Source organism: Spinacia oleracea, chromosome 3, assembly GCF_020520425.1.
Source record: "Spinacia oleracea cultivar Varoflay chromosome 3, BTI_SOV_V1, whole genome shotgun sequence".
Taxonomy (NCBI): Eukaryota; Viridiplantae; Streptophyta; class Magnoliopsida; order Caryophyllales; family Amaranthaceae; genus Spinacia; species Spinacia oleracea.
In genome coordinates, this window is record NC_079489.1 from 102,666,371 (window position 1) to 102,680,696 (window position 14,326).

Consider the following 14,326-nt stretch of genomic DNA (forward strand, 5'->3'; position numbering starts at 1 on the left):
TGGATTGGAACATAAGTGTGAGCCACAACCTGTATCTAATACCCAAGAAGTTGAATTAGCAAGTATACAGTCTATAACGAAAATACCTGAAGATGGAACGACTGTTCCGTTCTTCTGATCTTCCTTTAGCTTCAAGCAATCTCTTTTCCAATGCCCCTTCTTCTTACAGTAGAAGCATTCGGATTCAGAAGTGGGTTGACTGACCTTCCTCTTTGCAGATTTGGCGCCAGTTTGCTTAGTTGGGCTGGCCTTGTTGCCACCTTTCTTAGCATTCCTCTTCTTTCCAGATTTCTTGAACTTGCCCCCACGCACCATAAGCACATCCTGCTTATCACTTTTGAGCGTCTTTTCAGCGGTCTTCAGCATACCGTGAAGCTCAGTGAGCGTTTTGTCCAGACTATTCATACTGTAGTTCAGTTTGAACTGATCATACCCGCTATGAAGAGAATGGAGGATGGTGTCTATAGCCATTTCCTGAGAAAATTGCTGATCCAGCCGACTCATATTCTCAATGAGTCCAATCATTTTGAGAACATGTGGACTTACGGGCTCGCCTTTCTTAAGTTTGGTCTCAAGAATTTGCCTATGAGTCTCGAATCTTTCGACTCGAGCCAGATCTTGGAACATGTTCTTCAACTCACTGATGATTGTGAAAGCATCTGAGTTGATGAACGTTTTCTGCAGATCGGCACTCATGGTGGCGAGCATTAGACATTTCACATCCTTGTTGGCATCAATCCAACGATTGAGGGCTGCCTGAGTGACCCCGTCGCCTGCAGCTTCGGGCATCGCCTCATCTAGGACATACTCCTTTTCTTCCTGCATAAGAACTATTTGCAAGTTCCTTTGCCAGTCAAGGAAGTTTTTCCCGTTCAACTTCTCCTTTTCGAGAATTGATCGAATGTTGAATGAATTGTTGTTTGCCATATTAAAAACTACAATTGAAAAGAATAAACAAATAAATAACCATTCACAGTTTCTCTTAATAAACTTAAATTCTAGCATACATGCATAATTCAATGTTTATTAAGCATTTTATTCAAATTATGTGTTCCGGCAGGTGTGAATAAAATGATTCCAAGATCCTAAAATCATTGAAGAACTAAGCACAGTTTGTCGACTTAATCCTAGAACATCTTAGGTAAGCAAAAGCCTTTTGCTAATAGTCTAGAAACTATTCTTGGTTGATAGGTACGTCTAAGAACTTATTAGGTAAACCTATCGATTTTGCCACGACATAAAAGGACTCCTTACTTATATCGTTGAGTTTCACCAAAACTAACATGTACTCACAATTATTTGTGTACCTTGCCCCTTTAGGACCAATAAGTAACACCTCGCTGAGCGAAAACTATTACTAGATTGATGTAAAGGATATCCAAGCAAGTGTATATTTTGGCATGGCACCTTTTAACTCAATTTTTAAGTTTGGAACTTAAAGCTCTTACTATGTTGGTTAGATTTTAAGTGAACTAAAATCCTTAATCATGCTACATAATCAAGCTTTTGATCTCATGCATTTTAAGACATATTTAAAAGCAATAAATAACTTAAAACATGCATAAGATATTTGTGATCTAGTATGGCCCGACTTCATCTTGAAGCTTTAACTTCAAAGTCCGTCTTGAAAATCTCCGTGGGAGGCACCATTTTCTTCAAATAGGATAAGCTATAACTAATTACAACTATTTGATGGTACGCAGACCATATTTGAATTGAAAAATAACTTTGGTACTTCAGACCAATTACATTCAAATTAATGGTACGCAGACCATATTTTCTATCCTATTTGGGCCATACTAGTCACTTCATAACCTGCAAAACAGTACATATACAATATATACCATTCACCCATTCATTATCATGAATGGCCCACATAGCTGGTTAGTAAAACACATTATGCATCACGTAAACATTTGCAGCAATTAATCAAGGGCACCAATAATCTACCAATTATTCAGTCCTTATTAATTCTAATCAAGTTGTTTTAACCTTAAGGATTTGTAGACCTAATCAAGAGTTTATGACTAAAAGCGCTCCCACTTAAACCAATAAATTCATATGCTTTACTAATTTTAAACATAAAAATGTATTTCTAGTCTAACCGGAAACATACAAATTTAATTAAAATTTAAAGCTCATATAAATTTATAATTGAATCCAAAAAGTTTAATTTAATTTCAGTCGTTATTTAAATTAATTCATGATTTTAATTTTAGTAAAATAATTAGAATAAATAACATTTATTATAATTACAATATTCAAAATTAAAATCCAAGAAAATAATTTAAATTATTAATTTTAAAATTAATTAAAATTACGTGAACTGAAATTTTCAAATTAAACATTCAAAACGATCAAATCGTAACGCAAACACCCTACGCATTGCACGCCCATGGGCCGCTCGCACACAGCCATCGCTGGCCATGTGCGGGCAGCCCATGCGCTCGTCGCATAGCTGCTGCATTTCCATCGCAAGCCATCGCACGCTGCGCGCGCGCCAGCGCTCGTCGCACGCGAGCCATCGCTCGCAGTGCGCGCGAGCCATCGCTCGCTGTGCGCGCGACATCGCTCGCTGGGCGCGTGACATCGCTCGCTGTGCGTACGAGCCATCGCTCGCTGGGCGCGCGACATCGCTCGCTGGGCGCGCGACATCGCTCGCTGTGCGTGCGAGCCATCGCTCGCTGGGCGCGCGACATCGCTCGCTGGGCGCGCGACATCGCTCGCTGTGCGCGCGAGCAACGCTGGGCGCAGCGCTCGTGGCACGCGAGCTTGCGCTCGCTGCGCGCGAGGCTGCGCGCTCTTGCGCGAGGCAGTGCGCGTTGTGGCGCAGCTCGCTTGCTGCCCACACGCGACTGCCTTGGCTCGCCCTTCGCCCATGCCCATTCGTCCATTGCTCGTGGCCCACGACACAAGGCAGGGCTGCTGCCTTGTGCTCGTGCACTACGCCCTTGCTCATTGCATTCATGCCGCACGGGCGACGAGCTCCCTTGCTCGTCGTCGCATGCCCGCACTATACAACACCCCTTAAGGGTAACACGAAGCGTCCATTGCTTTGTGCGTGCAAGTTATATGAACGAATCGCATAAAAAATTTAAAATTTATAAAATTAATGACAAATTAATAAATATTATTAATTTCATAATTTTAGGGCGAAAAAATCGAAAATTTATTATTCAATTGATTTCCGATTTACATGGATTCAAGTCTAGGTCATAAAAATTTAAAATTTATCATAAATTTACAATTTTTATGGTGGTTTTTAATCATAGGTTTCTAATTAAATTATAATTAATTATGAAAATCAAATTAATTCTAAATTATTCTAATTTTCAACAAATTAATCATAATTACAAATTAGATTGCATAATTAACAAGGCTAGGCATTCAAACTTGTTAAACATATACAGTAGGTCAATCAAAAATTCAAGATTTATCAACAAGAATCGCAAATATTTAATTTAACATCTTAAATTTACGAAATTTTGCATTCGAAAAACTAAAACCTTCGAAAAGTCATAGTTAGGCTTCGAATTTGAGAATTCTGGGTTCGGCAGAAAAATACTCTTTTTGTCAAAATTTTAGAATGCCTTTTACATGCGGAATTGACACAAAAATCACTCGATTTGGATGAGTAACGAAGAAACTGCCGAAAAACTGCGTACGTATAATTAAATAAACGCGATTTGCAATTAATTAACAATTACGAAAATTAATCACCCCTTTTAATTCTTGCAAATTTGTAATATTTAACCATGTTCATGCAATTTAGATTATGAAAATAATAAGGGGCTCGTGATACCACTGTTAGGTTATGATACATATGATATTACATAAATCATGCGGAAACAACCATTAACCCAGGATTACATATTATTTACACATAATCATATAGCATAATTTAGATGCATACTCTTTGTTGCGTGCCCTCCCTAGCTGCGCCCGAACCGAACAAGAACAAGTCTTTAGGACTCCAAGTGTCGTCCCTCCGTAGATAGTCCACAGCACGTCCAGATCCGCCTTAAGATTGACCAACTAGAATCGCCCTTAAGGTACTAGAATTTTCGGCACTTTTGACCAAGATGTGTGGCTGAATTTTTCTCTCAAAAACTCACTTTGAATACTTTTAAAACTCGTTATAAATTGTGAACCCAGGCCACATATTTATAGGGGTATGGAAAGGGAATTGGAATCCTATTCAGATACAAATTAATTAAACCTAGAATCCTACAAGAACTCTAATTTAATTAATTTATCAAATAGAATTAGGAATTTAATCATTAACCGAACTCTGCACGTTTTAGGAAACGTGCACGAACACAAACACTTACACACGCACACACGGAAGCCACGATGGGCCGTCCATGCGTGCGCACGAGCAGCAGCCCACGCAGCGAGGCCTGCGCGAGCTGCAAGCCCACGCAGCTCCCGCGCGCGCTGCGCGCGCTGTGCGCGCTGCCACGGCCTGCTGGGCCTGACCTTGCGCTGGGCCTGGCGTGGCTGTTTGTGCGGCGCGCTTGGCTTGCTGGGCGATGGCCTGGCTTCGTGCTGGGCCTCGTCCGGCAGGCCTCGTCCGATACTTATTCGTACGATACGCTTCCGATTAAATTTCCGATTCCGGAATTCATTTCCGATACGAACAATATTTAACATTTCCGATTCCGGAATTAATTTCCGTTTCGAACAAATATTTAATATTTCCGTTACCGGAATTATTTTTCGATTCCAGTAATATTTCCGATTCTGACAATATTTCCGTTTCCGGCAATATTTCCGATTCTGGTAATATTTCCATTTCCGATAATATTTTCCGATACGTACCATGTTTCCGTTTCCGGCAACATCTACGACTTGGATAATATTTATATTTCCAATACGATCCATATTTCCGTTTCCGGTAATATCATCGTTTCCGGAGTATTCATTTCTTGCCTGTGACGATCTCAGCTCCCACTGAAACCAAGATCCGTCGATTCCGAATATCCATAGATAGAGTATTTAATGCCATTAAATACTTGATCCGTTTACGTACTATTTGTGTGACCCTACGGGTTCAGTCAAGAGTAAGCTGTGGATTAATATCATTAATTCCACTTGAACTGAAGCGGCCTCTAGCTAGGCATTCAGCTCACTTGATCTCACTGAATTATTAACTTGTTAATTAATACTGAACCGCATTTATTAGACTTAACATAGAATGCATACTTGGACCAAGGGCATTATTTCCTTCACGACGTTATTGATCATATCACTTTAAGAAAGATCTTAATGGCTTCTGATACAACCTGTCATTTACGATAGTGAGATTTGAAACAAACTTAATAAACTTGGACAAACCCACATGCAGTTTGAGTAATTTCAAAACTAAACCTACGATATTTTAATATAACACACATACACCAATTCTAGTACTCAGTACCTGTTCAACCGTTCAGGTAGCCGAGCAAGCAGCCATTTTTGCCAGAGATTGCAAACCAGATATGAGCAACAATTTCGGTTTTCGCCATCTACAGGAAAGTAAGTAAGCTGAAACCACCTGCACAGGGCTTATAAATAAGCTCTTTGTGATTTTGTGAGTCTGCAAAAGTTGTTATACCAGAAGCGCGCTGACCCCGCCCTCAAGCTGCATTGCTGCTTCACAGTGATTCTCTTTTTTTGGTTCTGCGTTGTGACTGGTCAGAAGAAGCACCTGTTGTGAGATATGACTCTGAACTTGATGGCAACCATCCATTTTTTCCACATGTGAACAAGCCTGCAAAAAGTCGTAAATTAGTTTCCTATCGAGGGCACACGAAAGTCATCAGGTCATCAGGTTAATAGTCTCCCCCAAAAGGACAGTAGTAGGAACAACAACCATATATAACAACCTCCTCACTGAAATATAACCAACAATAACTATATAAAAACTCAGGCGGTCAATAATTGTATAATACTCAAGAGCAGACATAAGTATATCAAATTTATTGACCGTTGAACAAGTATTAAAAATAATTAAAAATGAACCAATCAAGCACCCGGTGAAGTACTCAAAAGATAATGTAGATCGGAGGAGTAACTTACCAAGCTATTTAACGCGGTATCACCAGCAGGAATACAAGTTGATTTTGTACGTAGAATAATGAACTGGTCAGAATAAGATTGGGCAAATAAGTTCATACGATCATATCATATAAATTGAATGTAAGCAAAGTATTGATCATCTAGAGATCTTGGTGCTCACAAAATTTAGATCGTAGTTTTTGGTTGCACGGAACGGTACAATTATGAACCCAAATACACAATCTTTGAGCATCACAGCTCATGCATTCATCTTTTCAAAATGCTTGTTATTTTTCTTTCTTAGAAAACAATAGTGCAACATGGGCTCACCTGCATCAGAGACAGAGCAATAAACAAAACTCCAAAGTTTGACACTTGCATCTATCTTTTTACTTGAAATACAACCTGTAATACATCCCATAAACTAGCTTTTTCAGGCCAAAAAAATCCAATTGCAAGCATTTGTGAAAAAAGTCTCATTCTTAGTATTGGGAACACGGGAAAACTCAATGGCACAGATATAATATCACTCAGAGATTTGAGGAAAAACATGACGACTAGTTGACTACAACCCTGAATGGTTAACAACTTTTTACAATATCATATCCTGTCAGGCTTCTGGAACTTACACCAGATTCCATGCGCAATTATTAGTTCTAACTGAATTGATAACTGACGTATTCCCTGATCGCTACTGGAAACTACAACGCTGGCTTGCAAGTTACAAGTGCAGATCCGATGATGTCATCTGTTTTTAGAAGAAAAATGATTTCTCTTTCTTATGAAGAATTCTTGAACACAACCAGCAACAAAAAGCTTAGGGTCGGAGATACATAAGAGTAAGAGTGAAAATGAACACTTCAGGGTTCACTGTCCTTACTGCAAATATAAAATCATAAATTTGATAGACAGTATGACATAGGGGGTCTGCTTGGTTACTTAACAACGCTCTTTCCCTCTCTCATTCAGTTTTCATCGTTTCAGCGAGTATATACGTGGTTTAATAAGAAACTAATGTCGCAGTATTGTTTAAAATGGAACAAAAATTTCCATAAAAAAGATGGTTCCCATGGAAAGTCTTCACCATATCCTTTGAAGTTACAATTAAATACACACAACTGAGACTGTAAAACTCAGAAGAGATCAAAATTATTAGATAAGAAAACTGTAATATTTGATCATAATTCTATTCCTAGCAGCTCAAACTCATCCTCTAATGACTTTACTAGTTAAAGAACTAGTAAGTCCAAGTCATAGAAACCTGCAACTTATGCTAAAATTCTAATGCCCCAAGAAATTTAACATATTCCTCAATCAGCATCAATTATTAAAGGTTCAAAAGATAATTTAGTCAAACGATAGAGTAGTAAGAAAAATATAGTAGCTGCATTAAATGCCATACCTCTTCTTCATGATTTTTACCAGAGATGAGGCCTGTAATAAACCAAAAAATATGTTAGTCGCTAAGATCGGGATAATTGATTGTTGCAAATCACAGCAAATTAATACATGAAAACGTAAAATTGACAAAGCAAATTCAGCTAATTATGTTGCTAACATCAAAGCAAACTATAAACAGGAACATGGTCGGGTAGCAAAACCCTCTAATTTAGTTAGTGGTGAAATTTTGATCTATCACCTGTCACACCTTATTTCCATGTAACTCTTACTTACTTAACCATGAATGAATAAAAAAAACCTCTTGCAAAACCCCAAAAATTCACAATTGGTGGAGTACATAGCTCTGAATTGTGAGAAAACAATAAAGAATACAAGAATTTTACTCAATAATAATCGAAACAACCACCAAACCTAATAAGAGAAGAGAGAGAAATAGAATACCTTGGATCTTAATTCATACATAGGACTTTGTAGCGGTGGCGGAGGTCTGCTCGTCCTATAGAAATCATCATCAACTTCTAGTCAAATCAATTAATACAAATCAAACTACTAGCCCTAAATTTCCCAAAATTCAATCAAACAACAAATTAAACCTAAAATTCAGAACTGAAATCCCAAATTTACAGTATACACTCACTCAGTTCACTATGGAAGTTCACAACAAACACGAACAAATTGCAGAATTTTTAATTAGAATATGTTTCCCCTTAAAATTTAACGGTCCAAAAAAATCTGTAGAATTCTTGAGTCCATGGTTTTCATAAAATATCCCCTTCCTTAGCCCCATACTTCCATTGACACCTCTCCCCTAAAATTCAATTGCAAAAAGTAATTGTACAATTAACTTGAAATGCGGTATAACATCAAGAACATACCGGCGAAATTTGCAGCGATGGCTCAGTTATGGGGCGACGATAGCTCTGTTATGGACCTGCGATGGCTCCGTTACTGCGCTGTGATTGGGTTCGAACGAATTGTTGGAGATTGCAATTACGAAATCAAATCGTGAAATCTAAAGAACCTTGTAATTAAGGATGAAATTAGGGTGAAGAGTCAGAATTACCTTGCAATTACAGGCTTCTCCAGATTTCCATTTGTACTTGAAAGAATGAGATAATTAAAATTGAGTTGAGGAGATCGTTAATTCAATGAAAATATCTGGGAAATTTTTGAGCATTTTCTGGGATTTTGTGTTGAAAAATAGAGGGAGCAGCCAGTTTGTTGTTTGAGAGTGGAGGCGGTTGGGAATTTGGTGGATGCCGTGTAGCAGGGAGTTATCCCTGAAATTTTCAAATGAGCGGGAGTAACACGTGTTATAAAATATGTTTATTTTGGTAAATTGTGACTTTTTTAATGGTCAATATTTGTTTAGACATCTAAAAGCGTCAATATATACATTTTTAGTTTTAGTGATCAAAAAAATATTGTGACCCTTCATAAAAACATCATAGCAAAAGCGTCAATATATACTCCATTTTCTTGTAGTGTTATGGGAATCAACTTCAATTTCCAGATTGTTTATAAGCTTTAAAAAGTTGGTTTTTAATGGTTTTAAAGCTAAAAAGTCAATGTTTTTATGTTGGGACTTGAGTTGACTATTTGAGACTATTAAATTAACGATTAATGAATGATTTCTAATTAAACTAAGGGTTTTTAGAATCTTAAATATTTTTTGGAAATTTAGTAAACATGGATAATAATTTAGTTTCTCCTTTTGTGTTTATAGGAGTTGATTTCTATTGAGTCGTGATTCGAACAGTGGCCCCCGTACTTAGGTATTCCAGGTACGTGCAAGACTAGGGTGACCACCCATCCCTTGAGGACTTTATGAAGTGTATTGAATGCCAATCATGTGAACTTATATGTTGTTGTGAATTCATGATTGATGATTGGGAATGAATATGTTATTATGAATTCATGTTTGATATTGAGAACTAGCATGTTATTATTATTATTGAATCTATGTGAACGAGCATCTTATGAATTGAATTATGCTTTATAGATTCTATTGAACTATCATGTTATGGACTTTTATAATCATTGAATTATGTCAAGCATGTTGTTTAAGTTGGTTTGCATGTATGAGTATTGCGCAGGCAAGTTGTTATTATTATTATGATATAGTACAGGATGTCTAGCATAAATATTGAGCCAATCGAATATTGCCAGTGAGCAATATATATTCTAGCAAGGGGTAGAATATGTTAGAGAGTCTATGTGAATTGAATTAAGGACAATTCGTGCTAAGGTCACACCCCCGCTTGTTAATAGGCAATGTCGGGTTATCTCAAACAGTGTTTTTGAGAAGGAACAATGGGAGTAATTTCACTTGAGTCTATGTTTGATCACAAGTCCTAAAGAATTAAAATAATGAAGAGTCATTGTTGAATTGTTTAGTTGTTCAATTGTTTGTACGTTGTGTCTTGAGTAGAGTCTTGAGTCGCCTTGAACATAATATACTAATTAACGTAAAGTGTAACCCAAAAGAGCTTCAAAACTCTTGGAACATATATACCTTGAGTATGAACAATGGGGGATTCTTGCCCGAAAACTTGTACTCCTAGAATGATACAAGACGTTGTTTCATTCTTCTTTTCTACCGTTGTGCATTGGAATTCCTGTCGGTATGGCCCGACTGTCGGTAGTAGGCCGACTTATTTTGGTGTATGGTTGGCTCCCATCACCCTTTTCTTTCCTTTTGAGGATACTTTACTTTACCCGTTCGAAGCTACTTTTAATTAATCTGTGAGTCAAGAGTCGGGTCAAGTGTCGAGTCTTGTCTCCATGTTTGTTTGTTTATTACATGGCTTTTGCATGTGGATTATTTAATTGTCGAGTGAAGCATGTTAGGATTGAATGTTATTCTAGCTTGTTCGTACTCAGCTTTTGCTGACTTCGTGCTTCATGTCTTCTGGTTATGGCCTTTGCCTTAATGACCCTATGATGATCGATCAATTGCATTTGCGTTGTTGGGGAGTAGATCTTTAATAAAGCAGGTTTGTAGAGATAACTTACGGGAGAAGTTATTATGGGATTCGAGTTGAGAGTTTAGTTCTTCCGTATTTATAAACTCTATTATTATTTATAGTCATGACTAATACTATCTACAGTTAATGGATTTTTAAATGATTTAATACTTTGGATTTGGGCCTCAACGGTTCCAACTTGTTTTAATGACCATTAACTATTTATTTAATATGTTTGAAAGTTAGTTAGTTCCGCTGCGTAATTCTGGTAAATAGCCTTAGTCGCGCCGTTATCACGGTGGCGGTAATATCTTGGTAATTCCTGTGTTTTAAGTCAGAAAATGTTTTATAAAAAGCAAGGAATTATTAGGGTGTTACACAGAGACCTAGAGAAATAATCTGATATACAGAAATGGGTAAGGATTGAGGAATCTTGGTCCCTTAACAAAAACCATGTAATAATACATAATGTCTTGACTAATATCCAACAAAAGTTCTTCCTTTTAAAGTATTTGATGACTGTATGGGTAATCTACTAATCAGTCTTGTGAGATACCATTTTTGCATGAAAATTTTAGAGGACATGCCTGTAAAGATGGTCTAAGTTTATATTTTCTAATCAATCTCAAGAAAAACACTTAGACTTGGTACTGTCATTTCTTGAAAGTACCCTAGAAAAGAGAAAGAAATGTTTTCATGTGATGTCCTAATGTATGTAAATCTTACCATCTTGTATAGCCACCTCTACCACCTAAGAAAATCGACCAAGGTAAAACGCAAGTTGGACCATCAACCCCAATGACCTCTGTTGGCTCTGTATGCACCTATTAGCCAACGTACCATTTTATTTTTCACTTATTGACTACAACTCATGAACATAGCTTCTGGCTCTTTTGAAAACATATTTGCAACCTCACCTTGGAGTCACAAAATCAATAGTAAAAGAAGTAGCATAACTTTATCTTTTTTACCTTATCTTGAAAGATAAACAAACCAATAGTAAAAGACTAGCAGAACTTTGTAACAGACACAATCTAATGTAAATCAACCAGCATAAATATGAGAATTATAACCATCAGTTGTACCATGTCTAATCACATCCTTGCAGTAAAACCTGAAAGTAGAACATCTCAAATTCAACCTCACAGAAAACACATTCCATATGAGATGATCAATTATACAGGAGAGGGGTTGGGAGGAGGATACATTATTTGAAGTTTGAACATATACAAGTAGCAATTTGTACCTGCATTTCAGATCAATGGAGATTCTCAGAGTAACAAGGAACATCAAATCACTGGGTAAGAGCAAGGTGTACACAAGCTCGACCTAAGATGCATATTCTAGCATTCTAGCAAACATTTAATCAACATCACATTATACAATGCTAAAAAAAATACCATGCATCCATCCTATCCTCCACCTAACACATGATAAAAAGGAGATAAACCCATAATTATAAAGAAAAGAAAAACAGTTTCTATAATTGTTAATGGGACTCAAAAAGTTCCAGCAATCTCCAAATTTTTATAATTGTTTTATGTTGCACAAGTGGGACTTGGAAATTTCATTGTGCCATCCACAATACTCGGAACCTTAATATATATAATAGAGTTTTTCTTTTGAAATTATTATCTTACGTAATGTTTGCCGAGTCATCTAATGTTGTGCTCTTTTACTTTCTTTTTTCGTCTTGTGATCATAGGTGGAGCATGAGCTATCAAATGTATACATAAAGAACAAGGAAACAACATGTCAGGCATGCCATTGGTACTATAATTCCAGTAAGAGTTTGGGATGAGATAAAATAAGACTTATAGAGCTTGCAAATGAGTTTAGTCAGGGCATGGGGTTAGACACTCCTCCCTCAATCTCCAAGCTTATTGGCATGATGGGCTAAAGAATGTCCCTAGTATACGTGTTAATTATACAAAACTTATTGTTCAGTCAAAAACTTTGGGGTTACGACAAGCAATTTTCAAAGCTTGTGACAATTTTTTTGGTTTTATCGTAGGAAATCTACTCGTGTTGACCTTTGGCCTGCTAACTATCTGTATACGCGCTATTATTTTTTGTCATTCAGTCCCTGGTTTTTTTGTTTGTATCTGTTATCATGCTTGTAGGGGACCACACGGCTGAAATGGTTAATCTCTTGTTGGAACTACAAAAGGATAATATGCCTAGATATTACATAGTTGCAGATACTGATAATACGAATCTGCAAAATGCTCGAACATTTGAGAGTTCCTCGAATAATGAGGTAATTTATTTATGTTCGCCACTTTTTCCTCCTTCCTGTACTTAAATTGTTGGGTTAAACTTGTGTTGGAGCTGCATCGGACTATCCCTTTGATGAACATTTTTCATTGTAATTGCATGAAGATGAGAACAATGTGCTCTTTAGTTTTTCCATTCATGTCCAAGACTAGCATATTCGGGACTTGTGTTTTAATCGTAGGTTGTTTCTTGTTTATGTACTAACACAGAGCTGTTAGATCATTATTCTAATAAGATAGATTTATCAATGTTAGGTTATGATACATATGACATTACATAGATCATGCGGAAACAACCATTAACCCAGGACAACATATTATTTACACATAATCATATAGCATAATTTGGATGCATACTCTTTGTTGCGTGCCCTCCCTAGCTGCGCCCGAACCGAACAAGAACAAGTCTTTTAGGACTCCAAGTGTCGTCCCTCCGTAGATAATCCACAGCACGTCCGGATCCGCCTTAAGATTGACCAACTAGAATCGCTCTTAAGGTACTAGAAAATTTCGGCACTTTTGAGCAAGATGTGTGTTTGATTTTCTCTCAAAAACTCACTATTGAATACTTTGAAACTTGTGTATAAATTATGACCCCTAGGCCTTTATTTATAGAGTTATGGAAAAGGAATCGTAATCCTAGTAGGATGCGAATTAATTGGAATTAGAATCCTACATGAATTCTATTTAATTAATTTATCCAATTAGGAATAGTAATTTAATCATACACTGACTCTTGCAGATTCAGGAATCACGCATGAGCACAAACTCACACACACACGGCAGCCACAAGGGCTGCCCATGCGCGTGCGAGCAGCAGCCCACGCAGCACGGCCCACGCATCCTTGGCGCGCGCTGGGCTTGTGGCGTGCGTGCTTGCTGGGCGATGGCCCGGCTTCGTGCTGGGCCTTCGTCCGGCAGGCCTCGTCCGATGCTAATTCGTACGATACGCTTCCGATTAAATTTCCAGTTCCGGAATTTATTTCCGATACGAACAATATTTAATATTTCCGATTCCGGAATTAATTTCCGTTTCGAACAAATATTTAATATTTCCGTTTCCGGAATTATTTTCCGATTCCGGTAATATTTCCGATTCTGACAATATTTCCGTTTCCGGCAATATTTCCGATTCTGGTAATATTTCCATTTCCAATAATATTTTCCGATACGTACCATGTTTCCGTTTCCGGCAACATCTACGACTTGGATAATATTCATATTTCCGATACGATCCATATTTCCGTTTCCGGCAATATCATCGTTTCCGGAGTATTCATTTCTTGCCTGTGACGATCTTAGCTCCCACTGAGACCAAGATCCGTCGGTTCCGAATATTCATAGATGGAGTATTTAATGCCATTAAATACTTGATCCGTTTACGTACTATTTGTGTGACCCTACGGGTTCAGTCAAGAGTAAGCTGTGGATTAATATCATTAATTCCACTTGAACTGAAGCGGCCTCTAGCTAGGCATTCAGCTCACTTGATCTCACTGAATTATTAACTTGTTAATTAATACTGAACCGCATTTATTAGACTTAACATAGAATGCATACTTGGACCAAGGGCATTATTTCCTTCAGTCTCCCACTTGTCCTTAGGGACAAGTGTGCATTTCCTAATTCCTTTGTCGCTCGATG

At 37.5% G+C, this 14,326-nt stretch overlaps 1 long non-coding RNA gene across 2 annotated transcripts; it reads right to left on the bottom strand.

Moving 5' to 3' along the window:
- Positions 1-5,231: 5,231 nt before the first annotated feature.
- Positions 5,232-8,733, bottom strand: LOC110793722 (uncharacterized). Of its 2 annotated transcripts, XR_008930806.1 has the most exons (9): positions 8,504-8,733; positions 8,316-8,393; positions 7,882-7,936; positions 7,442-7,473; positions 6,221-6,369; positions 6,061-6,123; positions 5,597-5,752; positions 5,420-5,507; positions 5,232-5,285 (listed from the first exon to the last, which is right to left on the bottom strand). It is a non-coding gene; the product is annotated as an uncharacterized lncRNA (long non-coding RNA). The 2 variants fall into 2 exon arrangements; XR_002534770.2 differs by having other exon boundaries at positions 5,420-5,752.
- Positions 8,734-14,326: the final 5,593 nt, after the last annotated feature.